A 26,442-nucleotide genomic window follows, 5' to 3' on the forward strand; every position below is an offset into this window, starting at 1 on the left:
TTTCAAGATCTGTGCAAGGTGTATGGTGCAAAAGGACACTGGGCCCGCCCATGCAAGAAATCTGGCTCCAAACATGCAGCCAGAAGTCACAATACGACACAAACTGAAGACAGGCACGGCAACAGCAGCAAGGAGAGCACCAGAGACCTGCGTAAACGCAAGGCCTTACACAGCAAAATAGATCTGAGACAAGACTCAGGGTGGAGCAATTCTAAGCCAGAAGACGAGTAGGTGTTGCACATTGTGAACCTGACACATTGTGTTGATGAAGTCAAACAATTGGAAGCTTTTGCTACTATTAATATTGTTACGAACAAGACTGGAGGAGTGCACTGTCAATTCAGTCCAACTTCTCTACAGGTCACAGCATATCAATAAATGTTCCCACTTACTGAAACAGCCAATTAAATACTCTTTGTCCACAGAATAAACTCTTCAGATATTGCCTCAAACCTTGGCCAAGAGTTAACCGTGACGTTTAAAGATTTGTCAGGATGTGTGAGGCAGGCCAGAGCCATCAGCCACAACAACGTAAAGAACCACTACACCTTTCTCCAAATTTCCAATTGTCAGACAGGTAACAGGTGCTTCAAGCATAGCAGTCACAGACGCATTGAGTTCCATATTCAGTCTGTTCGATGCACCTGAAGAAATTATTTCTGACAATGGGCCATAGTTTATGGGCAGACCTTTCAGGGATATGTGTGTCAAATGGGGCATAAACCATATGACGTCCTCACCACACTACCTTCTTGCTGAGCGAATGGGTCGCACAATTATATTGCTTATCCTGAAGTGTAGGACAACGAAACAAGATTTTTGTGTCGCAATGTTACACCTCAGAGCTACACCTATGGATATGGGCTTACCGTCACCAGCAGAGATCATGTTTGGCAGACAAGTGAGAATGATTCTGCCTAGCCATCATCTGCCCAAATTCTCCGAGATGCAGGAGACGCTGCTTAAAAAACAAGGGAGAATGAAGTTGGTGCATGACTAACATGCAGGGGCGGAACTACCTCAATTACACATAGGACAAAAGGTCAGGATCGCACACCCCACAATCAGAGCACGGTTACCCGCAGAGATATCCAAAGTATGCAGTGAAACTAGGACTTGTGAGGTTACGACATCTAACGGAGGAGGAACCGAAACCAATTAAGAGAAGTGTGCAATACTCCAATTGCGCATAGCGGACTCAAAAGAACACACTCCGACGATGAGGGTGTGACGGAAAAACAGGACAACAACCAACACATTGACAACATGTTTGCAAACCAAGAACGGTCAAGGGTGAAATCCACATCCCCAAGAAGGTTATACCATAATGAGATCTGGAAGAGTTGTCAAACCACCAAAATAATATATGGACTCTTAAGCTTCTGCACTCGTAAATTTTCCAATCCCTATCTTTATGCTTGTAAATTTTATTATCTCTATCACATATAACTAATTTTGATATTGTCCAATTCTATATGTTTTCACTTGTAGCATATGAGACTTCCCTTTGGAAAGAAAGGGGGTGTTGTATGATTGCTATAAGAGTGATGTCTCTTTAAGAACTTGGTATACTAATGAGCTAAAAACCAGAATGTAGTCATGTGATTAGAAGCCATAGTCACTCTGCACTGTAACACCCTGGACAAAGGTTCTGTATATAGTTTACTCTGTGCGTATTAGTTTAGCTGTAAATAAACCTTCCAGAGATCTTCCAGAAACATAAATCCATATACGTCATTGTGTTGCTTAACAAAGAAACTCATGACAGTGAACAAGTGTGAAAAGGTTTCTGGGAACGAGGACACTTTTACACTGAGTAAACTGGAGAAAAAACTGAAGAGCAAGCAGACTGCAAATACTTGACATTTCTCAAAGCTCTCGTCAGCATTTAGTTAAAGAGCAATTATCCTCGGATGTTGAGAATATTTGGGACCAGAAAGTGGCCCATTAGTCTCAACACAAATGTCCTTTCCGATGCAACCTGCACACATTCTTATCTCCCTTTTAATCCCTCCCCTCTCCAGAAATGCATTTCATTTCCTCAACCCCGTTTATGTTGTCCTTCCCACATAACTAACTTCACAACTCAATCTGCTTTTGGATGTTACATTCTCCCTTGGTTTCCCTTCTCCCAGCCACAATGTGAATAAATCTCATTTAATTGTCTTCCGTGAAGGTCTGTGCACTGGCTCTGTTCAAAACTGAAAATGCAGGCAGTCTGCTAGTTTCAAACAAAAAAACAGCTGAGCCATTAAAAATTCAAATTAAATCGTCTATGGATCAACCACCTCGTTGACTCTCTGACATGTCGATAATTATGGATGAGAGAGCCATTCAGCCCATCTTCCTTCAATCCAGAAGTACCCCCATTCCAAGCTCCAATTAATTCATAAATAATTCCAGGGTTCTCTTCTGTACTTGAATCCATCCCAAGGGTCTATTACTCTTCATATAAGGAGGAGCTTCCTGATATCCATTCTAAAATGGTCTTTTTACTGCTTGAAACCAGTGTCCCCCTGTCCTACTCTCAGAATATTAAATTAAGTTCAGAATTTACCATTTTCGTACCTTTTTAACTGTCACATATCCCAATAAGCTCATCTCTTGCCAGGCTGAAGAGGCCAAATTTCTCCAGGCTCTTCTCATATTTAGATGTCAACACTAGGAACCCTGCCTGCAGCTCTTTTAATGTCTTTGTTTCTTTAACGACCAGAACTGCACAGGGCACTCCCAAGTGTATTCCAACCAGAGCACAGTACAGACTGATCATGACTTCCTCTGACTTGCACTTTGCTGCTTTTGGCTGTATAAAAAAATCTTCGATTTGTGGCGTTGTTTGCTGCTCTGCAGTGGTTTGAGATGTTAAGTGTTTGGCTCCTGGGTTTCTTGCAGCTTCATTCAGCTGAGTTATTTCTCGACTTATTTTTCCCATCTGGCGTGTAGTATTTAACAATAGTCCATATTGAAATTCACATACTTATTTTGTTCCACTCACTCTATAGTTTCTGAGCTGCCTGCACTGATTCCGTTACGCTGCTAGTCTAATATCAGCAGCCTAGATCGCTCTGTATATTGACATTCTGGTTCCAAGTTAAACGAGAAAGTTGTGGCTTTAGTCCTGAGCCTGGGGCATAGACTTATCACTCTACATCTACCCACCCAGCCATCCTCACTCCTCCATAACTCCTCTAAACAGGTGTACATTTGTCTCGACCCTTCAAACAGTTCCTTATCCATTCCAGGGTTTCCCCTGAATCCCCACAGCTTTGAGTTTGAATAAATAGCCTCTTATGTGGAACTTTTTGGAAGTCTTGTTGCACTGTCAGAGGGTGCTTCAATATCAATTTTTTGTATTTTCCGTCGTCCACAGATTTTCTCCTGAAGCTGCTGTCTCTCTTGCTGAGGGAACATCTCCCTCCATGTCTGAGTATTAGGCAGTGAGTGTGGGCAGCATGTTTGACCATGAAAGGCATCATACCCAAGTCTGATGTCCATAGGTAAGGACCTTCCAACATGGTTGACAGGATACCAATGGCCAGCATGCGGCCTGCATGGTCCTTCTCCCTCCCTCGCCCAGGGACACTGGGAGAAATTGTCAGAACCAGGTTTAGCCCTGCCGGAAGATTGAACAGGTCCCAGACTGGTTGACTCTGTTCCTTGGCGAGACATTGTGGCGAGCTGCCTGCAACATTTTTACATTTTTTTTTATTGGCAGCACCTTGTTAAATGTGTCATTGTGTTCTACAAAGGACACTGCCAAATCTGGCAGCTGAAATACTGTTCTCACAGACAGACAGACACCTCCTCCCTCCCTGCTACAAATTAAAACTAGAACTGATGCAAATTTATACGGACCCTCTAGTGTGATGTGTTTGGCATTTTTGCAATTTGCACAGTGCCAGGTTCCTAGTGTGCATGTTAATACAGACCCTTCCATGTAGTAGTAAACAGCTTAATATTTCAACTGGGGGGTTACATTGCTGATTGTTGCTTCTTTTCCCAATTTATTTTTACACCCTCAATCACTGAGAATTAATTCCAAGGATTAATACCACAATCATGCAGCTGGTCTTCATAAAGTTAAAGCTGCACAAAGGAGTACAAGAGACTCCAGCAAAGTGCCTGGCAGAGAGATGGCCAAAAGAGTCTTCAGGAAACCAAAACTGCTGGCAAGGAAATATAGCTAGGCAAATCGGTTTAATATTTGGCTTTATCTGAAATGAACCCATCCACAGGTTCAATTTTTTTCTCTAAAAGTTAGCGAGGACAGGATAGCTGATGTATATGTTGCAGCCAATGTGACTGTCCCAGTACCTGACCCCAGTGACCATTCCTTATGTGAGCTGGGGTCGAAAATTGTCAGCATTGGATCGATGACCTAATCCTCACTCCATCTGACTTTGCTTAACATGAGTTCAATAGAGAGGAAAATCGGGCTGAGGATGGGCCACTGATCTGCTACCACCCCTGACTGCCAAAGGTTGAAATTTCCCCTCTTGTGTCGGCAGGAGCTGAGCCTAATCCTGCTCCCACCGAACATTCATAGCCAATACACCTTCATCTGGGGGTCACTGGGCAGCAATCAGGAATAGCAACCCTTTCTCTCCCTGTTTCAATACCAAACCAGGCGGATGGAGCATTTACCCAATACTCAATGAACAGGCATGCTTTTCTCCAAATGTGTCAATGTTTTCTGCTGTCTGGTTCTCCCCATGTCTTCAGCTGGCCAGTAGGTGCTGAGCAGGAGCTACTTGGGATGACTCGCTTGCCATTTTCTCAGCTTTCTTCAATGATTGACCACACTCTCTGTGACTCTGGATCTCATCAGCCTGAGGTGGGGTCGCTGGGACACCAGTAAGGACCACTATTGAGACACTGCATGACCATCAAGTTAAAGGTACTCAGATCAATCTCTCATCAGTGATCTTAACCCTGCTTCCTAATCGCTTTTGCTAGACAGTAAGAAAAGGAGAGAGAACAGCCCAGAACGGAGCCTGATTCACTGTCCTATAGTTCGCAGTGTGAGAAGAGAGCCCAAGAAGCACATGGAGCTGCTGATCTATCTGTGGGTCATAGTGAAGGGAGCATGGGCTGGAAATGGCCCATTATGAATGACATTGCCTTTGGCCATTTGAGGGATTTGATGAATGAAACTAAGAACAAAGCCCCATGCCTTTATTTATCAGTCTGAAACTGATGGATGGCAATAGTCTTCTTGCTCAGGCATTCTCGGGCAGAACCAGCTGATGGATGATGAAGTAGCTCTTGTCAGAGGAGAGAGAGATTTCAGAAGCTCACTGACCCGTGGTGGAATGGAATCTCCATATGCTGCAGATCAGAAACAATTATTCCAATAGAAAACACACCATAGCTTTTCCTGGAACACAGGCTCAGCAATGACAAAATACTGGCCTTCGGAAGCAAAATAATGTAAACACTGTCCTCAACAGCACAAGCTTTAAAATTGATCATCTTAAAAAGGTTCCGACAGTAGCGTCAGTCTGTCAGTAATTCATTCTGCACAGGGTTCAGTTTCTCATTACATTTTCATATGCTTTCCCTGCTGCTTTTGTTCGGTGGGTGGGGGAAGAGAAACACACTTCAGTCTTTTTCTTTCCCCCTCCAGTTTCCTTTCCTCTGAAGGTGCTGACTCTCCACTGTGGGGGGAGGTGAGGTGGGGTGGGGCAGAGGGGGAAGGTGGGGCAGTTCCCTGAGGGTGCTGATGCTCCCTTTGCAGGGGCAGTTCCACAACCACTCTGGTACCTCACCTCTGGATGTACTTCATCTGTGAATCCAGATAATGAATATTGGTAAGGTATTTGACTGTGGGGGGCATCACAGCTGAGCGCAAACATGTTCTCAACCAAAATTCGCAGGTTTTCCAGCAGAATGACTGGATAGTGGGTACCTATCCCAGTGACAGTGTCACTTTTGTAGCCTTGCTGATGATCGGGCTAACTGCGCACAGATCGGACTTGGAAGCTCCATGGTCCATTGCTCAGTTCCAAACCAGAATCACAGAACAGTTACAGCACAGAAGGAGACCATTCTGCCAGTCGTATCCGCACTGGCTCTCCGAAAGAACAGTTTACCGAATGCCACTCCCAACCTTCTCCCCGTATTCCTGCACATTCTTCCTTTTCAGATAACAATCTAATTCCTTTTTGAATGTCTCGATTGATCTTGCCTCCACCACGCGCTCAGGCAGAGCATTCCAGATCCTAACACTCGTTGCGTGAAGTTTTTCCTCATGTCCCATTGCTTCTTTTGCCAATTACCTTAAATCGATGACCTCCTGTTCTCTGTCCTTCTACCAGGCAGTGTATAATGCACTGTGAAATTTAATGAAGAGCAGTTAGAATCAGAAGGTGTTGAGCGGAAATATGTAGGTCGTCCAAAGCCATGACCGAAATTTGATCATTCTTCATGATGTGTACCCAGTTTACTTGCTTAGTTGAAAAGTGCACACAGACTATTGATGCAATATTGTAGCTTCTAACTGGACCTTGTGTGTTTCACCTATCAAGAAAACATGATTTGCCAAATGAGAAGTATTAATTCATAGGTAGGAGATTTACTTTAAGCTTTTAATGGAAAAAATCCTCCAGATAACTTTAAAAAAAAACTGACAATGAAGATGGCCACTGCAATTTGCATCAGAAATAACAGGAGATTGAATTGGAGACACGTGTGTAACAAGAAACCCTGCCAGGACAATGCTTCAGCTAACTAGGTAGATTATCCAGATCACCCTTATTAGCGGGACATTCAAAACCATCTTGAGGTATTCATGAGTGGAGACATCCCTCCAGGGGTATACACTGACAATATCATTAAAAACAAAGGGTAGTGAGAGAACCATGTGACTGTCTCCCCAGGCTGTGTAAAATTGGGAGTTTTGTTGCAGATGAGACGAGCAGTAACTGAAAATGAACAGGAGCAGAAGGCTGTGTGCTTCCCTCTCTGTGTGTGTGTGTCTCTCTGTGTGTGTGTCTCTCTGTGTGTGTGTCTCTCTGTGTCTCTGTGTGTGTGTCTCTGTGTGTGTGTCTCTCGGTGTCTCTGTGTGTGTGTGTCTCTCGGTGTCTCTGTGTGTGTCTCTCACTCCCTCCAGAAAACATCAAGTTTGAAAACCGTCTGTGACTGTGGACCCTCCAAGCCCACAGCCTGCGACAGCCAGAGACCAGGGAAGAGAGCCAACTACAATTCTGCCTTCAGGAAAACGCTGAGCAAAGCGGGCCAACCACAAAGTGCTCTTTGACCAGCCAAGAATTCCAGAATACAAATCCAGCCGAAAGACCACCAAATTATCCCGCCTCAGACTGTGTTTATTTATTCTGGACTTTAATCCAACCAAAAAACCTCCTTTTCACTTTGTAATCTATTTGATTGTGTGTGTGTGTGTGTGTGTGTGTGTGCGATTCTCGTGTGAATGTGAAACTTTTTTTTTATTATTTTAGATCGCGTTTAGATTGTTGAGTGTAATAAACTTACCTCTTGTTTAAACTCAAGAAAACCTGTCCGATTGGTTCTTTCATGACATTAAAGTTGAAAGGTAAAACACTCAGTCAGCTGGTAAGCGCAACTACAGTTTAAAAAGGAATAAACCCTGTTGCGGTCAAATAAGAGGAAGGACAAGGGAGGTGACTGTGACTCCCCTCCTCACCTGTCCATAAACCACCTGTCTACAAAGTCAGTACTGGCTCGATGTATTTTTTTAAAGTTTACTGAGTGAAGATTTAATCGACTTTTCTGCCACGTTGTAGCTTGAAAACAGAGTCGATGGCGAATGGGAAAACTCAGCTAGCATTTTCCTCAGTATGTATTTGAGATGTGGGCATCTTTGGCAAGACTGGTATTTATTGCCCATCCCTAGATGCCCTTGAGAAGATGGTGGTGAGCTGCCCCCTTGCACCATTGCAGTCTATGTGGTGAAGGTGCTCCCACAGTGCTGTCATGGTAACAGTTTCTCGGATTTTAACTCAGTGACTCTGAAGGGACAATGTTTATTTCCAAGTCAGAATGGTGTGTGACTTGGCGGTGATGTTGTTCCATTGCTCCTCTTGCCTTTGCCCTTCCGGGTGGTGGAGATTGTGGGTTTGGGCTTAGCTTTTGCTAAATTTAGTGAATGGTAGAAAATAACCTTATCAATGATTTCCAGCATATTCTACTATATACACAATTTCTTTTATTAAACAAGGATATATTATACAGGTCAAGAGCTTTTCAAAAATAGCTGACTGTCTCATTGAATCCTCCATACTGAATTTCATCAAAATCTCAGTAATAAGGTAGCACTGCAAACAATTGAAATTTTATTCCATTTCATCTCAGAGACATTAACACCTAACGTCTGTTCAATTGGCTGCGAAGAAAGGCTTTTCAACGATCATCATCTCTCTTCATTTCCTCCGGATAATTTAGCCGATTTCTTGCATTAATATCTTTGAAGCAGGATGCAGGACAGACATTCTTTGTTTCTGTATTAAGCTTCCTCCCTTCTCCCTACAAACATAGAAACATAGAAAATAGGAGCAGGAGTAGGCCATTCAGCCCTTCGAGCCTGCTCCACCATTCATTATGATCACGGCTGATCATCCAACTCAGTAACCTGTTCCAGCTTTCGCCCCATACCCTTTGATCCCTTTAGACCCAAGAGCTATATCTAACTCCCTCTTGAAAACATACAATGTTTTGGCCTCAACTGCTTTCTGTGGTAGAGAATTCCACAGGTTCACCACTCTCTGGGTGAAGAAATTTCTCCTCATCTCAGTCCTGAATGGTTTACCCTGTATCCTTAGACTATGACCCCTGGTTCTGGACTCCCCCCACCATTGGGAACATCCTTCCTGCATCTACCCTGTCAAATCCTGTTAGAATTTTATAAGTTTCTATGAGATCCCCCCTCACTCTTCTGAACTCCAGCGAATATAATCCTAACCAACTCAATCGCTCCTCATACGTCAGTCCCGCCATCCCAGGAATCAGTCTGGTAAACCTTCGCTGCACTCCCTCTATAGCAAGAACATCCTTCCTCAGATAAGGAGACCAAAACTGTACACAATTTTCCAGGACCAGATATTAAATTGATTTTTGGGACAGGGAGATGGAACAGGGGCTTGCTCCGTCCACTCCATGCATCGACCTAGTACTGCAGTGTCTCCAGGAGCGGTGCAGCTTCCCCCCTCCATGGGGGCGAGAACCCTGCTAAAAAATAGAATTTGGAAAAGCAACTGCACCGCAGTTTGGTAGAAGTTTCTGCAGTTCTCCATTGGCGCCGTGCGTCAGGACAGAGCCCCATGCTGCCCCCTGTTGGATTGCTGAGCAGTTGCAGGCCGCCCTTTGCTCCCAGGCGCGCGTATCTTTTTTCCTGCGCAATGTCTCGCACAGAAGCGCAAGGAATGGCTGTGCATGGCATGCACGCCATGCTTTCCTTTCTGGTTGCAAGGCCCGGCAACAAAAGGCGCTCTTGCTTAAAGACCGCCCGCTGTCGCCTCTTTCACCCTAGGCTCGCCCACCCCGCGGCTACTTTGACGTAGAGGCCGGACGCCGGGCCTGACGCACACAGGAACCGCAGTTTGCGGGCCATCGCTTCTCGGCCTTTTGGCTAAGATCAAGTGTAGTATCTGGATGGTTCCCCGAGGCGTGCACCAAAACATGGGAGGAGCGAGTAGCCAAGGTATGACAAAAGTTGGGCATGTGGGGGCAGCGATCTCTCTCCATTGTGGGTAAGAACCTGGTCATCAGGTGCGAGGCGCTCACGTTGTTGCTCTACGTGGCGCAGGTCTGGCCCATACCCCACTCCTGCGCCGTGGCAGACACCCGAGCCATTTTCCGCTTCGTCTGGGGATCTAAAATGGACCGGGTCCGGAGGGACACGATGTTCAAATCTCTGGACATGGGCGGGAAAAATGTACCCAACGTGGCCCTCATCCTGATGACCACCTTCGTGTGCGGCTGCATCAAGCTATGTGTAGATCCCCAGTACGCAAACTCCAAGTGTCACTACGTGCTGAGGTTCTATCTGTCCCCGGTGTTGCGAAGGATGGGCCTGGTCACATTGCCACGGAATGCTCCGTGCAGTTGGGCGGCGCCGTACCACCTATCCTTCGTGGAGCAGTTTCTGCGGAAAAACACCTTTGACCACCGATCCATCAGGCAGTGGTCTGCACGGAATGTCCTCAAGGCCCTACGGGAAAAGGAAACGGTGGATCCTGTCGGATGGTTCCCCGAGCAGACCGTCAAAGTCATTTGGCGGAATGCCTCATCACCAGAACTTTCAAACAAGCACCAAGACGTAGCTTGGCTGGTGGTGAGAAGGGCCCTCCCCGTCAGATCCTTCATGCACACCCGAAGTCTCGCCCCCTCCGCACAGTGCCCCCGCGTTGGCTGTGGTGGGGAAGAGACGGTCGCCCACCTCCTCCTGGAATGTGCCTTTGCAAAGCAGGTGTGGAAAGAGATGCAGTGGTTTTTGTCAAGGTTCATCCCAAGCAGCTCTGTAACACAGGAGTCTGTGCTCTACGGGCTGTTCCCAGGGACGCACACCGAGACAAACATCAACTGCTGCTGGAGGACTATCAATTCGGTGAAAGACGCCCTTTGGTCTGCCCGAAACTTGCTGGTCTTCCAGCGCAAAGAGTTGTCCACCACCGAATGTTGCAGACTGGCACATTCCAAGGTCCAGGACTACGTGCTGAGGGACGCACTAAAGCTTGGGGCAGCCGCAGCAAAGGCTCAATGGGGAAAGACCACAGTGTAAGGTTCCCCCACCAAGCTGGACTGAGGGGCTGGAACCATGGGAAACCCCTCGAACTGTATCGTTAATATTCTCAATTGCTGTAAATGTAAAACTGTAATTGACATGACAATTGTGAAACGGAAGGGTTGGGAAGAAACTCATGACATTATTGAAAGAAACTGATCTCTTTTGCAATGTTTGTATTTTTTCGTGCTGTTTGGAAACTGTTTGGCAATGTAATTTTTACAGATTTTTATGAATAAAGTATATTTTTGGGAAAAAAAAAAAATCTGTTCAGTCTGTGAACGGACAGCAGATCCGAGCAGAAGACGGCGACGTCATCCATGTGCAGGGAGGTTTTAACCTGAGTGCCTCCACTGCCTGGGATTGTCACCCCTCTTATGCTCGCATCCTTCCTAATAGATTCAGCAAAGGGTTCAATACAGCAAACAAACAAGACCGGGGAAAGAGGACAGCCCTGTCTGACTCCAGATTGGATCGGGAAACTTTCCGATTCCCACCCATTGATTGAGACTGCGCTACTGATGTTTGCGTAACAACATGCTCAGTTGCTGCACCCCAGCAGCTCCCACTCATCACTTTACTCTCCTCTCAGTCCATACTGAAACTCTCCTTTACACAGTCCCTTCAAAGTGCCTAATTCTCAACATCATATGGAAATGTAAATTGGACACCTGCCTCATCCAATCACCTTTTTATGTCATCGCATACTACATATCACCTTCTCCAGACTGATTTTAATTGCTGAGCAAAAACAGTCCCAGTAAAACACAAATGCATGTCTCTTTCACAGTCACCTTCATTTTGTATACAACTTCCTAGCCACACAAAATTGCTAAGAACCTTCGGTTCCACAAGTTCTTCAGTCTTCCTTCTGTGCATTTCCTGTATGAGATGTAAACTTGGTCTTTGGGAAGCTGATATTAATCTTCCTTCCTTGGTTCAGCTTCCAAAGCCTTGGAACATAAGAAATAGCTGGAGTAATTCATACAGCACATTGAGCCTACTCAGCCATTCGGCAAGACCAGGGCTGGTCTTTGACCTCAACTCCAGTTTCCTGCCCTATTCCCAAATCCGTGATTCCCTTAGTGCCCGAAAATCTATCAATCACGGCCTTGAATATATTCATAGACTGTGCACCCACAACCCTGAGGTAGTGAATTCCAAATATTCAAAACCCTCTGAGTGAAGAAATTCCTCATCTCATTCTTAAATGGCCAAACCCAAACCCTTACCCTGAGACTATGAGCCCTAGTTCGAGACTGTACAGTCAGGGAAAGAGCCTCTCTCATGACTGCCAAGGATGCAGTGAGAATAGCAATGTTTCTGCATGTTCCAAGTCCTGAACTGCCCTTAACTTCTCTGGCCGAATGTTTGCGGCCCATTACCTTACTCCATAATGTGCTCCAGGACCATATAGGGCACATGCAGTGCAGCTCTCATTGGTCCAATTAGAGCAGCTCATTGCTACCAGATTCTAGTATGTCTGTATTGGCCAGGCATGGTAACAGACATTAAAAACACAGAGATGTTCAGACAGGTTAAATACCATGATGGAAAAGTTGGGTACTCAAAGGGTGAGCTTTGGACCCTAAATTTCTAATGTTCTTTCGCTTTATAAAATGTTTGTTCCTCTAGGGTGGTGGAAGCAGAGACAATCAATGATTTCAAAAGGACATTGGATGGGCACTTGAAGGAAATAAGCTTTGAGGGTTATGGGCATTGAGCGGGGGAGTGGGACTGACTGGATTGTTCTGTGGAAAGCCAGCATGGATTAGTGGGCTGAATGGCCTCCTTCCATGCTGTAAGTGACTCTGACTCGGTCAGGGGTGATGTCAGACAGTGCTTCTTCACAGAGGGTTGTGAAATTTGGTAGTCTGTCCCAACAAGCTGTTGAGACTGGTGGTCAATTAAAAATTTCAAAACTGAAATTGATAGATTTGTATTAGGCAAGGGTATTAAAAGTTACAGAACCAAGGCAGGTAGATGGAGTTAAGATACAGATCAACCATGATTTCATTGAATGGCAAAACAGGCTAGAGGGGCTGAATGGCCTCTTCCTGTCCTACAAGACCTTATCAAATTGGCTCAAAGGGCCAAATGGCTTATTCCAGTTTTTGTGTTCTTGTGTCGCTAACGTCAGTGCTGACACATTCCTTCTACTTCACTCTCGATTTTCTTTCCCTTTCTTTAACTTGCGTTGTCGTGAATGGATTTGTGATTCGAAAATATCATAATGGATTGGCACGTTTTAGACGGGGCACTGCATCTTACAGCAGTTTCTCACTACCTGAATTGTACGCATAGCTTGAATCTACCCAAGCATCACTTGACAGCAACATTTAGATGGAAATTACAGGTCTCAGTGGATTAGAAAACACCAAGGACATATCATTTAGAAAGTGTCTGAAAATCTATCTGCTCTTTCTTCATGTCTAAAAAAATCAGTGTTATTTATTGTGACTCCGAGCTTCTTTCAAGACTCACTGTGCTTGTTTTTGCTCTCATCTTCTGTGGTCTGTAATGTTTAGTATAACTTGCATTTCCTGTCAAATGCTGTCTGTTCATATATGCCTGCAAACAAGCAAAGGCACAGATGTATGGCAGAGATTGAGCGCTCATTAAGCAGGCATTTTGGTGCTTGCACTTGACTTAACACTATTACAATCACCTGGTTCATGGTTTGTATTAATATTTTAGAGGTCACTTTTAGTTTGGGGAATTAAATGTGTAGCTCCAAGCATTTCAAAAAGTTGCAGACCATCCAAGATTTAAAGTTCAAAGATGTCTTCATGAGTGCTTACAGAGACAGTTAGAGAGGTGAGACAGTTGGAACCAGAAAGTCTAGAAGAGATTGCTCTGTCATTGTTAGCAATATCAATTATTTATGCAGGTATCAGAAATCAAAGAGATGTTTTTGGGAGTTGGAGGTAATCAGCTTAAATTGCTATCTGGGACATCCCACGTGTATCACTTACTATGAAGATAGATGATGCAGGGGGTGCCTGTTGGTGTTTTGATCTGTGTGCTTGCTGACAGACAAGCAATTGGGTTTTGGAAAGCGGTTGGTTTCAGACAGGCTGTTGGTCACAGTGAAAGCAATTGGCTTTGAAAGCAGCTGGGCTCAGGAGCAAAGAGACCATCAGGAACCAGGTGTTTTTGTTTTGAGGCAGGCCCGCGCTCAAGCTGGGAAATCCAGATTCAGGAGGTGTTGGAAGAGAACTGGAGGATTTGCCTAGCCGGAGGCTAGAGGAAGATTCCCCAGGAGATCTAATACCTTGGAAGATAATTGAGAAACTAAGGAATCGAAGTGAATTCCTAAGAGCTATGTTACATCTTGGATTGGTCCCAAGAGACGTGAACAAACCGCCAAAATCCTGTAACATATTGGGGAACTCTTGGGGTGGAAGTAATAGTCAAACAGGAGAGTTCTGTTGAGATCTAGAGTTTAAAATATACGTCTTCAAGAGTTTCCAAAGTGTAGTGTTTGTAATGTTGTGCCTTGTTTAACTCTAGTAGTGTTGTGCCTTGTGTAAAGTGTGAAATCTTGCGATGTAATTCTTCCAGTAATAACTGGGAATTCAACTTTCTCTTAAGTTAATGGTCCTGAGCGGGATTGTTAACAATACTCTCCGAACAGCGACTAGCTGATTGGGAGTAAACTAGTCATTGCTGAGTATTTTGAGTGCTACGTGCTACTTAAAGGCCTTTTACTGTTCACTTGTGGCTGGAGGTTGAAGGGGACTTTCGGGGACAGTTTGTCAAGACTTCAACGCACTATCAACATTTATTCTGGAAACTCCGTGCTGAAACCGAGACCATTGAGTTTTTGGGTGGCTCAGGCACCCGGATGGATAATGATGCTCCGGAAAGTTGAAGAGAATTATATGTTAATATGAAAGTAAAAACGCTTTCAGTACAGTGGCATAGCACCTTGATTAATCTGGACATGGATCAGATCCTTCACAAAACATAACCACCCCTTTAAAGTGTTGAAAGAAAGACCGTGCATTTATATATCTCCTTTCATTACCTCAGGACGTTCTAAAGTGCTTCACAATCAATGAAGTCTATTTGAAGTGTAGTGTAAGGAAAATGCAATGTAAAAAACATTGCTGCTGATTTGTGCACAGAAAGGTCTCACATACAACAATGAATTAAATGACCAGATCATCTGTTTTTGTTTGGTAAAGTTGGCTGAAGGATGAATATTGGTCCCAGGACACAGGGGAGAAGTCTCCTGCTCTTCGGAATAGGGTCATGGGACCTTTCACACCCAACTGAGAGGGCAGACAAGGCCTCAGTTTAACATCTCATCTGAAAGATGGCATATCCAACAGTGCTGCACTCCCTCAGTACTGGCACTAGAGTGTCAGTCCAGATTGCATGCTCAAGTCCCTGCAGTGGGACTCGAACACTTAACCTGCTGACTGAAGTGAGAGTACAACCCACTGAGCCATAGCTGACACTTGACCAATGAGAGAGAAGCCTGTATTTAATTGTAATGAATGTTCCTGACATTTCCTGAGCAGATCATGTCGTCGGGACCCTGTGACTTGAGAGTGCAAACATTTTGTTAGAGTGGAAAAAAAAAATTGCCAATCACAGCCCACCTGAGCTATTGATCCTCCAATAACAACTTTGTGAGCAGCTAACGAGCCACTTAACCAGATAATTGTTGAATAATTCATCAGTGCAACTGCAGGGAGCATGTCTGAAGCAGCTCAATGAAATGCACATTTTACTGGCTGAACGCTGGATGTTTTTAACGGAGCAGATTTTAATGGAGGAATCAACTGGACGGTTGTGTTCAGGGGCACTGATTCATTACCACTGACCTTGACTGAATTTCTTCCTCTACTTTCTCTCGCAGTTGGAGGAGTGGAATCCTCCGATCTCTAAACACCGACAAATATTCTGTTTACACTGAAATACCCCCACGCTTTACCCACATCTGCTTCACTAAAATTAGCAGCACGGGAACAGAAGGAGGCCATTCAGCCCCTCAAGCCTGTTCCACCATTCAGTTAGATGATGGCTGATTTGTACCTCAACTCCGCCTGCCTGCCTTTGTTCCATATCCCTTCACACCCTTTACCCAACAAAAAAAGCTTTCTATCACAGCCTTAAATTTCAATTGATGACCACACCTGTGCCCAGAGCCTTTTGGATGAAGATTCCCTTGGCCCTTTGTGTGGAAAAGTGCTTCCTGATTTCACTCCTAAATGGCCCAGTGAAGAGAGCAAGAAATAGCCTAGGTCATTGTGGATTTTACCGATAAATAACACTGTCCTTCCCTGCCAGTCCCCTGTGTTAATCCATGTTGGAACACAGGCTGCAATATTTGTTGGACATGGTTTAGAGGGCACTGTTGAAGCTCGGCCCCCTACACAACTGTCATGTCTCCAGTATGCTTCTCTCCGTCAACACAAGTCTTCACATCACAGGACATTGACCCAAATTGGGATTCATAACCCACATCTTAACTCTTGGGCAGCACCATAAATACAAAGATCAACCAGGTATTTATTGAATGTGCTTCAAATACACACCAGAAGCTGTTACTGACAGGAGGGTCTGATGTGCTGCTACAGAACAGTAGTCTTTAGAAAGTGAAAGTCGCAGTTGGACTCCAGGTGTTCCTTTTCCCCCCCAGATACTTTGGTTGCTATAAAGTCTCCAAGGTGGCCAAAATTGTGTGGTAAGCTAAATGCTTGATGCCATTTTGGTAACAATATTGGTCAGCACTAGGAACAGCTGACTGGAGGATCATTTACCGAGATGATTTGTCTGCTCATGCTTATTAAGCAGGTTGCATGGCACCTTGGTGGCAAGTAGTTGATGTAAGGCCCTCTCCTAACAATGGCGACCAGCTGATTGGGAGTAAACTAGTCATTGCAGAAAGATTAAAAGTATATCACCTTTTTTTTACTTTACTGTTCACTTTTGTTGGCTTTGGAATGCATCAGGACACTCTCCGGGACAGTTTGTTGAGAATTCAACACTCTGTCGACATTTATTCTGGAAATTCTCTGAGGACTTTGTCTGAGGAGAATAAATGCTGAGCTACTCTACTTTAGTGAAGACCTTGTAGGAGTCACCAAGAGAAAGGGAATGCTTGGTCATGGGCATCTTGTTGGGGTCCCCCTTGAACTGGAGGAGGAATGGGAGGAGGGTGTGAGGCCAGGCAGAGCAGCACCAGCTGCAGCAAGAGCCGGGTGGTCTCTTTGTGTTTCTCTCCCTCCCCTTGCAGGTACAAGACATCCCTCCTTCTCTGACCTCCTTCACCAAGGCCTCTAGTGCTGTATCTGAGAACCTCGGTCCCTGAGACATTCTCTCACACTAGCTCCTGTCCCAGCCTGCACACTCCACACCTTCAGTGGACGTGGCTAAGTGCAGGCTTGTATAGCTCCAGAAAAAATTGCTTCAAATCAGCATTTGAGTATTAAAACCTGCAGTTGTCACATTCAGCGCTTGTGAGCATATTTCAATCATGATATATTGGTCCATAAATTGCATGCTAGATCCACACTTTCAAACAATTGTTTCTTATTAGCACAACATCCATTTAGCACCAGTTTTTACATTTTGGTCAAAATACAGCCTCTTGTCTTCCTTCCTACAAGCTACAGGCTTTTAAAACCAAAAGTTTGTGTGGCCTGACCACTGCTTGGCTATTTAATCCTTTGCCCTAATATCTCAACCCTGGCAGGTCCTGTGCTTTGCGTCTTGCGTCTTCGACTTTCTAGGTTTCATTTTCTTTTTCTGTTTTTAAAAAGAAAGTTTTACACTTTTTTTAAGTTTTGGAGGAGATTAAGCCAAAACATTTATAAATGATCCTGAAATGTCAAAGATGGTTCAGACTGATGGAGGGCTGTATACTGCATGAAGAAATGGTAGCTATATTATAGGAACCAACTCTAGATATCCTGTTTGATGGGGCAGTATCGAGGGAGGTTTATACTGTATCTAACCCGTACCTGTCCTGGGAGTGTTTGATGGGACAGTGTAGAGGGAGCTTTACTCTGTATCTAACCCTGTTTTTTTTTTTTTTTTTTTTTTTTTTCTTTTTTTTTCTCAGGCTCCCAAATCAGAGAGCAGCCAATCCCAGTGCTCTACCTGTCTTGGGAGTGTTTGATGGGGACAGTGTAGAGGGAGCTTTACTCTATATCTAACCCTGTTTTTTTTTTTTTTGAAATGGCTGTCTATCACCAGGCAGACTGTTTTTTTTTTTTCCTTTTTTTTTTGTGTAGAGGGAACTTTACTCTGTATCTAATCCCGTTGTTTTTTTTCTTTTTTTTTTGTTTGATGGGGGAAAGTGTAGAGGGAGCTTTACTCTGTATCTAACCCCGTTTTTTTTTTTTTTCTCCACAAGGTGACCTTTATACCCCAGGCCCCTTTTATATTTTTCACATCGAGGGGGCCTTTATCCCTCAGGCCCCCTTTATGTACATATTTACAGTTTTAAAATAACTTTATTAAAACAGATAAATAACCAAAAAACTCAAATTAAAATGCCATTCTCGGCGTCGACGATGCACTCCAGTCCCTGCGGTGCCCACCGGTCGCGGAAGGCCTCAAGCGTACCGACTGACACCGCATGCTCCTTTTCCAGGGACACCCGGGCGCGAACGTAACCGCGGAAGAGGGGCAGGCAATCGGGGAGGACGGACCCCCCGACGGCCCGCAACCTGGACCTGTGAATTGCAACCTTGGCCAGGCCCAGGAGCAGACCGACGAGGAGATCCTCCTCCCGGCCCAAGCCCCTCCGCACCGGGTGCCCAAAGATCAGGAGCGTGGGACTGAAGTGCAGCCAGAATTTGAGGAGCAGCCCCTTCAGATACTCAAATAGGGGCTGCAACCTCGCACACTCCGTATAAATGTGGAACACGGACTCGTCCAGGCCGCAGAAAGTACAGCTGGCCTGGGAGTCCGTGAACCTACTTAAAAGCCTATTGCACGGGACTGCTCTGTTCAGCACCCTCCACCCCAGGTCCCCGATGTAAAGGGGGAAGACTCCCGCGTAGAGAGACCTCCATCGGGGTTTCCCCTCGCCGCCAGTTGGCAACGCGGACCGCCAGGGCGTGTCCGGCCGGCTGACGAGGGCGAGGAAGTGGAAAGTGTGCAGGAGCAGCCCGTACAGGAAACCCCTCCGCGCCGATTGGAATGGCACGGAGGGCATTCCCGAGAGGCGGCTCGGGTTGTGCGGGACCGGCTCCCGAGGAGGGTTTCGGGGCCTGGGTCCGATGAGCAGTTCCGGCCCAGCGGGGGTCAGCTCGGCCGGGATCGCTCCGCACTCCCGAGCCCCCTCGCCACCCGCAGTGAGGGGCGTCCCGGGGGTTTCGGCTACTCCTCCGCCCGCCGGACCGTCCCCGGAGTCGGCCGCCCGGACAGCCGAGGCGCTCTCCTCCGCCGGCGGGGGAGCGCCCTGACTGGAGGCGACCATGTTCCAGACTCGGAAAAGATCCCGGTAAAAGACAGGCAACTCCCTCAGAGAGGCGCGGCTAACGGACTCCACCGGGAGCTGCGTGTCGTCTTGAAGGCAGTGACACTGGCGGAAAAAATACGTCGCCAGCGCACACCATCTGGGAGGACGCTCGACGTACAGGTATCTCTGCAGGGTCCGAAGGCGGAGAGTCGCAGCCTGGGTGCGGACGCACACCAGCGACTGACCGCCCTCCTCGATCGGGAGACTCAGGACCGCGGCAGAGACCCAGTGTTTCCTCTTGCCCCAGAAGAAATCGACGAGTTTCTTCTGGATCTTGGTGGCAAATACAGGGGGCGGGGCCAAAGTGACCAACCGGTACCACAGCATGGAGGCCACCAGTTGGTTTATGACCAACGCTCGGCCCCTGTAGGAAAGCACTCGGAGCAGTCCTGTCCAGCGCCCCAGCCGAGCGGTGACTTTCGCCTCCAACTCCTGCCAGTTTGCCGGCCAGGCTTCCTCAGCGGGGCTAAGGTGGACTCCCAGATAGAGGAGGTGCGTGGTGCTCCACGCAAAAGGTGTCATCTCCTCCGGCAGGGAGTCCACCCGCCACTGACCAACCAGGAGTCCGGAACATTTCTCCCAATTGATCCTCGCGGAGGACGCGGCAGAAAAGGTCTGCTGGCAGTCGCGCATCCTCCGCAAGTCAACGGGATCTGTGATTGCGAGGAGCACGTCGTCGGCGTAAGCCGAGAGGACGACCCGCATGGCCGGCTCGCGCAGAGCCAATCCCGTCAACCTCCTGCGAAGCAGGCACAGGAAGGGCTCCACGCAGATGGTATACAATTGGCCGGACATGGGGCACCCCTGACGCACTCCTCTCCCAAATCGAAGGGGCGCCGTCAAGGACCCGTTAACTTTGACTAGACACTCTGCGGCGGCGTATAAAAGTCGGACCCGGGCCACGAAATGCGGCCCGAGTCCGAAAGCGCGCAGAGTCCCGAAAAGGTAATCGTGATCCACCCTGTCGAACGCCTTCTCCTGATCGAGGGAGAGAAAGGCGACCGACTGACCAGTCCTCTGGGAAAGATGGATCAGGTCCCGGACCAGGTGGATGTTGTCCTGGATGGACCGGCCCGGGACCGTGTAGGACTGGTCGGGGTGGATCATGTGGGCCAGCACGGAGCCCAGGCGGGTAGACATAGCCCGGGCAAAGATCTTATAATCCGTGCTGAGGAGGGAGACCGGACGCCAGTTTTTAAGCAGGCGGAGATCGCCCCTCTTCGGCAGCAGGACGATGACCGCCCTGCGCCACGAGAGGGGCATCTCCCCGGTCGCCAGGCTTTCCCCCAGGACCCGCGCGTAATCGTCCCCCAGGACGTCCCAGAACGCCCTGAGGAACTCCACGGTCAACCCATCCAGCCCTGGGGATTTGCCCCTCGAGAGCTGGTGGAGGGCGCCAGTCAGCTCCGCCAACGTGAGCGGAGCCTCCAATCCTTCGGCGCCCTCCGGGCTGACCTGCGGCAGGTCCTCCCACAAAACTCTGCGCGCATCCTCGCTGGACGGATCCGGAGAGAACAACGCACTGTAATACGTCCGGACCAGGAGGCCCATTCCCTCCGGATCCGTGATGGAGGATCCGTCGTCGGCCAGCAGCTCGACGAGCTGCTTACGGACCCCCCGCCATTTTTCCAGCGAGTAGAAGAAGGGTGAGGCGCGGTCCAAATCTTCCAGGATCTGGATCCGCGACCTCACGTACGCGCCTCGGGACCCTATGAGCTGCAGGTTCCTCAGCGCGCCCTTCTTCTCTTTGTACGCCTGCCACAGGGCCGGGTCCGCGACGGCATGACCGAGGCGGGATTCCAAGTCGAGCACCTCCCTCTCAAGGCGCCCGATCTCGGCTTCCCGCCTCTTGGTCGACCCCTTCGCGTACTCCTGACAGAAGACGCGGATGTGAGTCTTGCCCACATCCCACCATAGCCTCAAGGAGGGGAAGCCCCCCTGCTTCCTTCTCCAGTCGGCCCAGAATCGACAGAACGAGTCCCGAAATCGCACGTCCTCCAGCAGCCGGTTGTTAAAGTGCCAGTACGCGGACCCCGCCCGCGTGCGGAGCGGAGTGAACTCCGCCCACACCAGGCGGTGGTCCGAGCACGGCACCAGCCGCATGGAGGCCGCCGAAACGCGGGAGACGTACGCCTGCGAAATGTAGAGGCGGTCGATTCGCGACCCCCCTCCTCCAGACCTCCATGTGAAGGCGCTGGAGTCGGGATGGAGATTCCGCCAGACGTCCACCAAGTTCAGGGAGCTGATCAGTCCCCTCAACTTCTCCACCGACGCTTGGCCGCGCTGGGGACCGGAGCGATCCCCCACCTCGAGGGTGCAGTTAAAATCCCCCCCGAGGATGATGCACTCGCCGCTATCGATGGAGCTCAAGAGAGCGGACACTTCTTCAAAGAAGCGCGCTTGCAAAGCGCCGGGCCTGGGCGCGTACACGTTCACAAAGTGGAGCGGCACGCTACCCAGGCGAACGGCGAGGTGGAGCAAGCGGCCCGGCACTAGCTCCTTGACCCCCAAGATCTCCGGCTGAAAAGTCGGGGCCAACAAGATAGCCACCCCACTAGAAATAGGGGTGAGGTGACTCATGTAGACCCCACCCTGCCACTCCAGGAGCCAGGTGGCTTCGTCTCCCGGAACGGTGTGGGTTTCCTGCAGAAAGCTCACCGCGTATCTCCCTTCCCTAAGGACTGAGAGATTGTGAAATCTGCGGTGAGCCCCTCTGCTGCCGTTGATGTTGAGGCTGGCTATGGTTATCTTCATGTCAAAGGTACTTAAAACCCGTCACCAACAGCTCACTGTGAGGAGGGAGTGGAAGTGCACCTGGCCCACCACTCCCCCAGCAACCCATTGAGGAACACATTAAAACGGCGCCTCTCAACCAGTTTCACGTCCGCGCGCTTGCCCGCTATCTTAAGGGCGGCACGGACGGACTGGATGATCAGCGCCAGATTCGACCAACGGTCGAGGGCCAGCTGAACTTTATTGCGGCAACCCCTGCAAGCCGCGAGGAAATCCCGGAGTTCCGCCGTGGGGATGAGAGGAGATTCGGTGGGAGGCACGAGGGACTCCACCACCTCACTGGCGATGGAATCAAGATCATCCTCCGTGCCCCGCACCGAATCCCCATCCTCCTCCGGGTCGTCACCGCCAGCGGCCAACACATCCACCACACACTGTGGGGCGGACGTCCCGGCCGCGCCAGCTGGTCCCGCCTCCGTCACGATCCCACCCCCAGGATCGATGGCGGAGGAGTCCTCTCTGGGTTCTATTGTGAAACTGGAGCCTGTAGGCACCAGCGGTTCAGGACCCCCCTCCACCTCCATCCCCAGGCCAATGACTGGTCCAGGGGAGACAGAAGTTCCGGACTCCGGGAAACCAGCCGGAGCCGAGACTGGAGGCGGCGAGAGGAGGCCATCTCCCGCTCCGCCAGCACCCACAGGCCCAGCAGATGGGGCAGCATTCTCAGTTATAACTGGGTCGGGTGTCTCCTGGTTGGTGGTGGACTCCGGCTGGGAGGCCCGACCCTCTGGGGCCTCGCCCTCCCCTTCATTCAGGACACCCGACCCAGTCGCAGTGGCGGAATGGGCGGTTTCCCCAGGCTCCCCCACCACAAGCAGGGCCCCACTTACTCCTTCAGGAGGGGCCTCACGTACCGGGGCCATCCCCTCCCCTCCATCCTGAGGAATAGGGAGCACCTGCCCGGACTTTGCAGCCTTGGTGGTGGCGGTAGGGGGCACCTGAGGACCAGAAACAGGAGGCAGCTCCCCTCCAACAGATGGGCCCTGCACCTCAGGGCCCTGTGTTATTTCTGTGGAGGGGTGCCTTCTCCTCTTTTTCGCACTTGGGCGCGGAGACTCAGAGACCTCCATGTCATCAGAGGCCTCCGCCTCCGCACCCTTTTTTCCTTTTTTAGTCACCCTGGGCCTGAGCCCAGCCCTGGGACAGGTGGATTCCATGGGAATGGGCTTTGGGCTGAGCTCAGGCTCGGGTTGAGTCAAAGTGTCCAGGGGACGCGCCTCACGATGTTTCTTTTTTCCCCGCGTCTTCCTTCCGCTCGGACGGACGCTCCCCTCCCCGCCAGAGGCTGTGAAAACCACAGCCTCCGGAACCGACTGAGCGGTGTCTGTTGGATGTGCGGGGGGAGTGGGAGGAGGTGCTGTGGAACCACTCTGGGCCGCCGAGGTGGAGCTGGCGGCCGGGAGGTTGGGGCAGTTCTTCCGAACATGCCCCACCCCCTTGCAGACGTGGCACCGCGCCCCGTCCGAGGTCCAAAAGACGCGGTAGGCCGTCCCCTGGAACTCCACATTAAATTGGCCCTCCGTGTCCTCCTCCCGCGCCAGCTGCATAAATAACTGGCGGCGGAAGGAGTAGACATGTTGGAGGCTGTGCTCCCGAAGACCAAGCCGGACTGGGGTGATCCCCGACCTCACCTCCCCCAGATGGTGCAGGTGGGGGAGGAGGAGCTCACTGGGAATGAAGGGTGGGACGTTGGACAACATTATCCGATGCGCAGTGGCCCCCAGAGGGTCCACTGGCAGGAAGGTCCCCCCCACAGTGAGCCCTTTACTCAGGGCCAGGGACACCGCCCGCTCGGTCTTCAAAAAGAACACAGCCTTCCCATACATCTTTGAGGCCGCAACAATGGCCGAGGGGCCGACAACCACGGCCATTGCCTTAACGCAGGCCTCAATAGACATGTTGGGGTGGGGATAGCTCTTCACCCCATGGCTGCATGTCAATAATTTAAAGGGTGACGGGGCCACGTGGGCAGCCACAGAAGCTGCAGCTGCGTAGGTAGTAGAGGGCCCCGCCACCGGTGATGAAGGGCTTGCCATGGGTCCAAGAGCTAAACCCACCCCAAATTGTGGACTTGCACACTAAATAACAGATTCACAGAAAAATTTGAAAAGACAAACAAACAAACAACAGGTTAGTGGAGAGGCTGAGGTAAGAGAGGAGAGGCAAAGGCAGGCTGGAAGGGATGACTTGCTTTCTGGAGGTGGTGCTCACAGTACACTTAAAACAAACAGTCTTTGAAGTTGGTCTTCCGGTCTTCTGGTTGGGGGAGTCGTCTTCACCTGGGTCAGCTGAAGCTGCCCAGGCACTATCTATCCCCTTCCGTCTGTTTAGCTGGGCAGCTTCAGCTGACCCAGGCTTGGCAATTGGGGTGGGGAGGGAGCTTCCCTGTGTGCTTTTGCAGCAGCACAGACTCCTGTTGAATTGGCAGCCCCACCCCTTGTTGTTCCAGCCACTTGTTCCTCCCCCAACAGTCCAAAGTAAATTACTGGTGTTCAGCACCCACCTCCAGACAAAGCCTTGTTTCCACAAAATGTCCCTTTCTTCTCTTTAATGGAGACTGTTGTTGGAGTTTTCCTCTGCTTGTTGGTAGCTGCTCTCCCTTGCTCAGTGCAGCTCCTCTCTCCACCTCTGCAACCTCCAAATGCCACCAGCACAGTCAGCTGCACCTCGTTGAGGCTCTCAACACTCAGGCTCCCAAATCAGAGAGCAGCCAATCCCAGTGCTCTACCTGTCTTGGGAGTGTTTGATGGGACAGTGTAGAGGGAGCTTTGCTCTGTATCTAACCCTGTGCTGTACCTGTCCTGGGAGTGTTTGATGGGACAGTGTAGAGGGAGCTTTACTCTGTACTTAACCCCGTGCTGTACCTACTCTGAGAATGTTTGATGGGACAGTGTAGAGGGAGCTTTATTCTGTATCTAACCCCGTGCTGTACCTGTCCTGGGAGTGTTTGATGGGACAGTGAAGAGGGAGCTTTACTCTGTATCTCACCCCGTGCTGTACCTGTCCTGGGAGTGTTTGATGGGACAGTGTAGAGGGAGCTTTACTCTGTATCTAACCCTGTGCTGTACCTGTCCTGGGAGTGTTTGATGGGACAGTGTAGAGGGAGCTTTGCTCTGTATCTAACCCTGTTTTTTTTTTTTTTTTTTTTTTTTTTTTTTTTTTTTTTTTTTTTTTTTTTTTTTTTTTTTTTCTTTTTTTTTTTACAAGGTGACCTTTATACCCCAGGCCCCTTTTATATTTTCCACATCGAGGGGGCCTTTATTCCTCAGGCCCCCTTTATACATTTTTTATGTCGAGGGGGCCTTTATTCCTCAGGCCCCCTTTATATACACACTTATATTTTTAAAATAACTTTATTAAAACAGATAAATAAACAAAAAACTCAAATTAAAATGCCATTCTCGGCGTCGACAATGCACTCCAGTCCCTGCGGTGCCCACCGGTCGCGGAAGGCCTCAAGCGTACCGGCGGACACCGCATGCTCCTTTTCCAGGGACACCCGGGCGCGAACGTAACCGCGGAAGAGGGGCAGGCAATCGGGGAGGACGGACCCCCCAACGGCCCGCAACCTGGACCTGTGAATTGCCACCTTGGCCAGGCCCAGGAGCAGACCGACGAGGAGATCCTCCTCCCGGCCCAAGCCCCTCCGCACCGGGTGCCCAAAGATCAGGAGCGTGGGACTGAAGTGCAGCCAGAATTTGAGGAGCAGCCCCTTCAGATACTCAAATAGGGGCTGCAACCTCGCACACTCCGTATAAATGTGGAACACGGACTCGTCCAGGCCGCAGAAAGTACAGGTGGCCTGGGAGTCCGTGAACCTACTTAAAAGCCTATTGCACGGGACTGCTCTGTGCAGCACCCTCCACCCCAGGTCCCCGATGTAAAGGGGGAAGACTCCCGCGTAGAGAGACCTCCATCGGGGTTTCCCCTCGCCACCAGATGGCAACGCGGACCGCCAGGGCGTGTCCGGCCGGCTGACGAGGGCGAGGAAGTGGAGAGTGTGCAGGAGCAGCCCGTACAGGAAACCCCTCCGCGCCGATTGGAATGGCACGGAGGGCATTTCCGAGAGGCGGCTCGGGTTGTGCGGGACCGGCTCCCGAGGAGGGTTTCGGGGCCTGGGTCCGATGAGCAGTTCCGGCCGAGCGGGGGTCAGCTCGGCCGGGATCGCTCCGCACTCCCGAGCCCCCTCGCCACCCGCAGCGAGGGGCGTCCCGGGGGTTTCGGCTACTCCTCCGCCCGCCGGACCATCCCCGGAGTCGGCCGCCCGGACAGCCGAGGCGCTCTCCTCCGCCGGCGGGGGAGCGCCCTGACTGGAGGCGACCATGTTCCAGACTCGGAAAAGATCCCGGTAAAAGACAGGCAACTCCCTCAGAGAGGCGCGGCTAACGGACTCCACCGGGAGCTG

General features: G+C 49.4%; 2 pseudogenes; both read left to right on the plus strand.

The window, feature by feature from the left end:
- Positions 1 to 9,024: 9,024 nt before the first annotated feature.
- On the plus strand, positions 9,025 to 9,179 carry LOC137350747 (U2 spliceosomal RNA; annotated as a pseudogene).
- A 405-nt stretch (positions 9,180 to 9,584) lies between these two features.
- LOC137350766 (U2 spliceosomal RNA) lies at positions 9,585 to 9,653 on the plus strand (annotated as a pseudogene).
- Positions 9,654 to 26,442: the final 16,789 nt, after the last annotated feature.

This window comes from Heterodontus francisci, chromosome 35 (genome assembly GCF_036365525.1).
Source record: "Heterodontus francisci isolate sHetFra1 chromosome 35, sHetFra1.hap1, whole genome shotgun sequence".
NCBI classification, from domain to species: Eukaryota; Metazoa; Chordata; class Chondrichthyes; order Heterodontiformes; family Heterodontidae; genus Heterodontus; species Heterodontus francisci.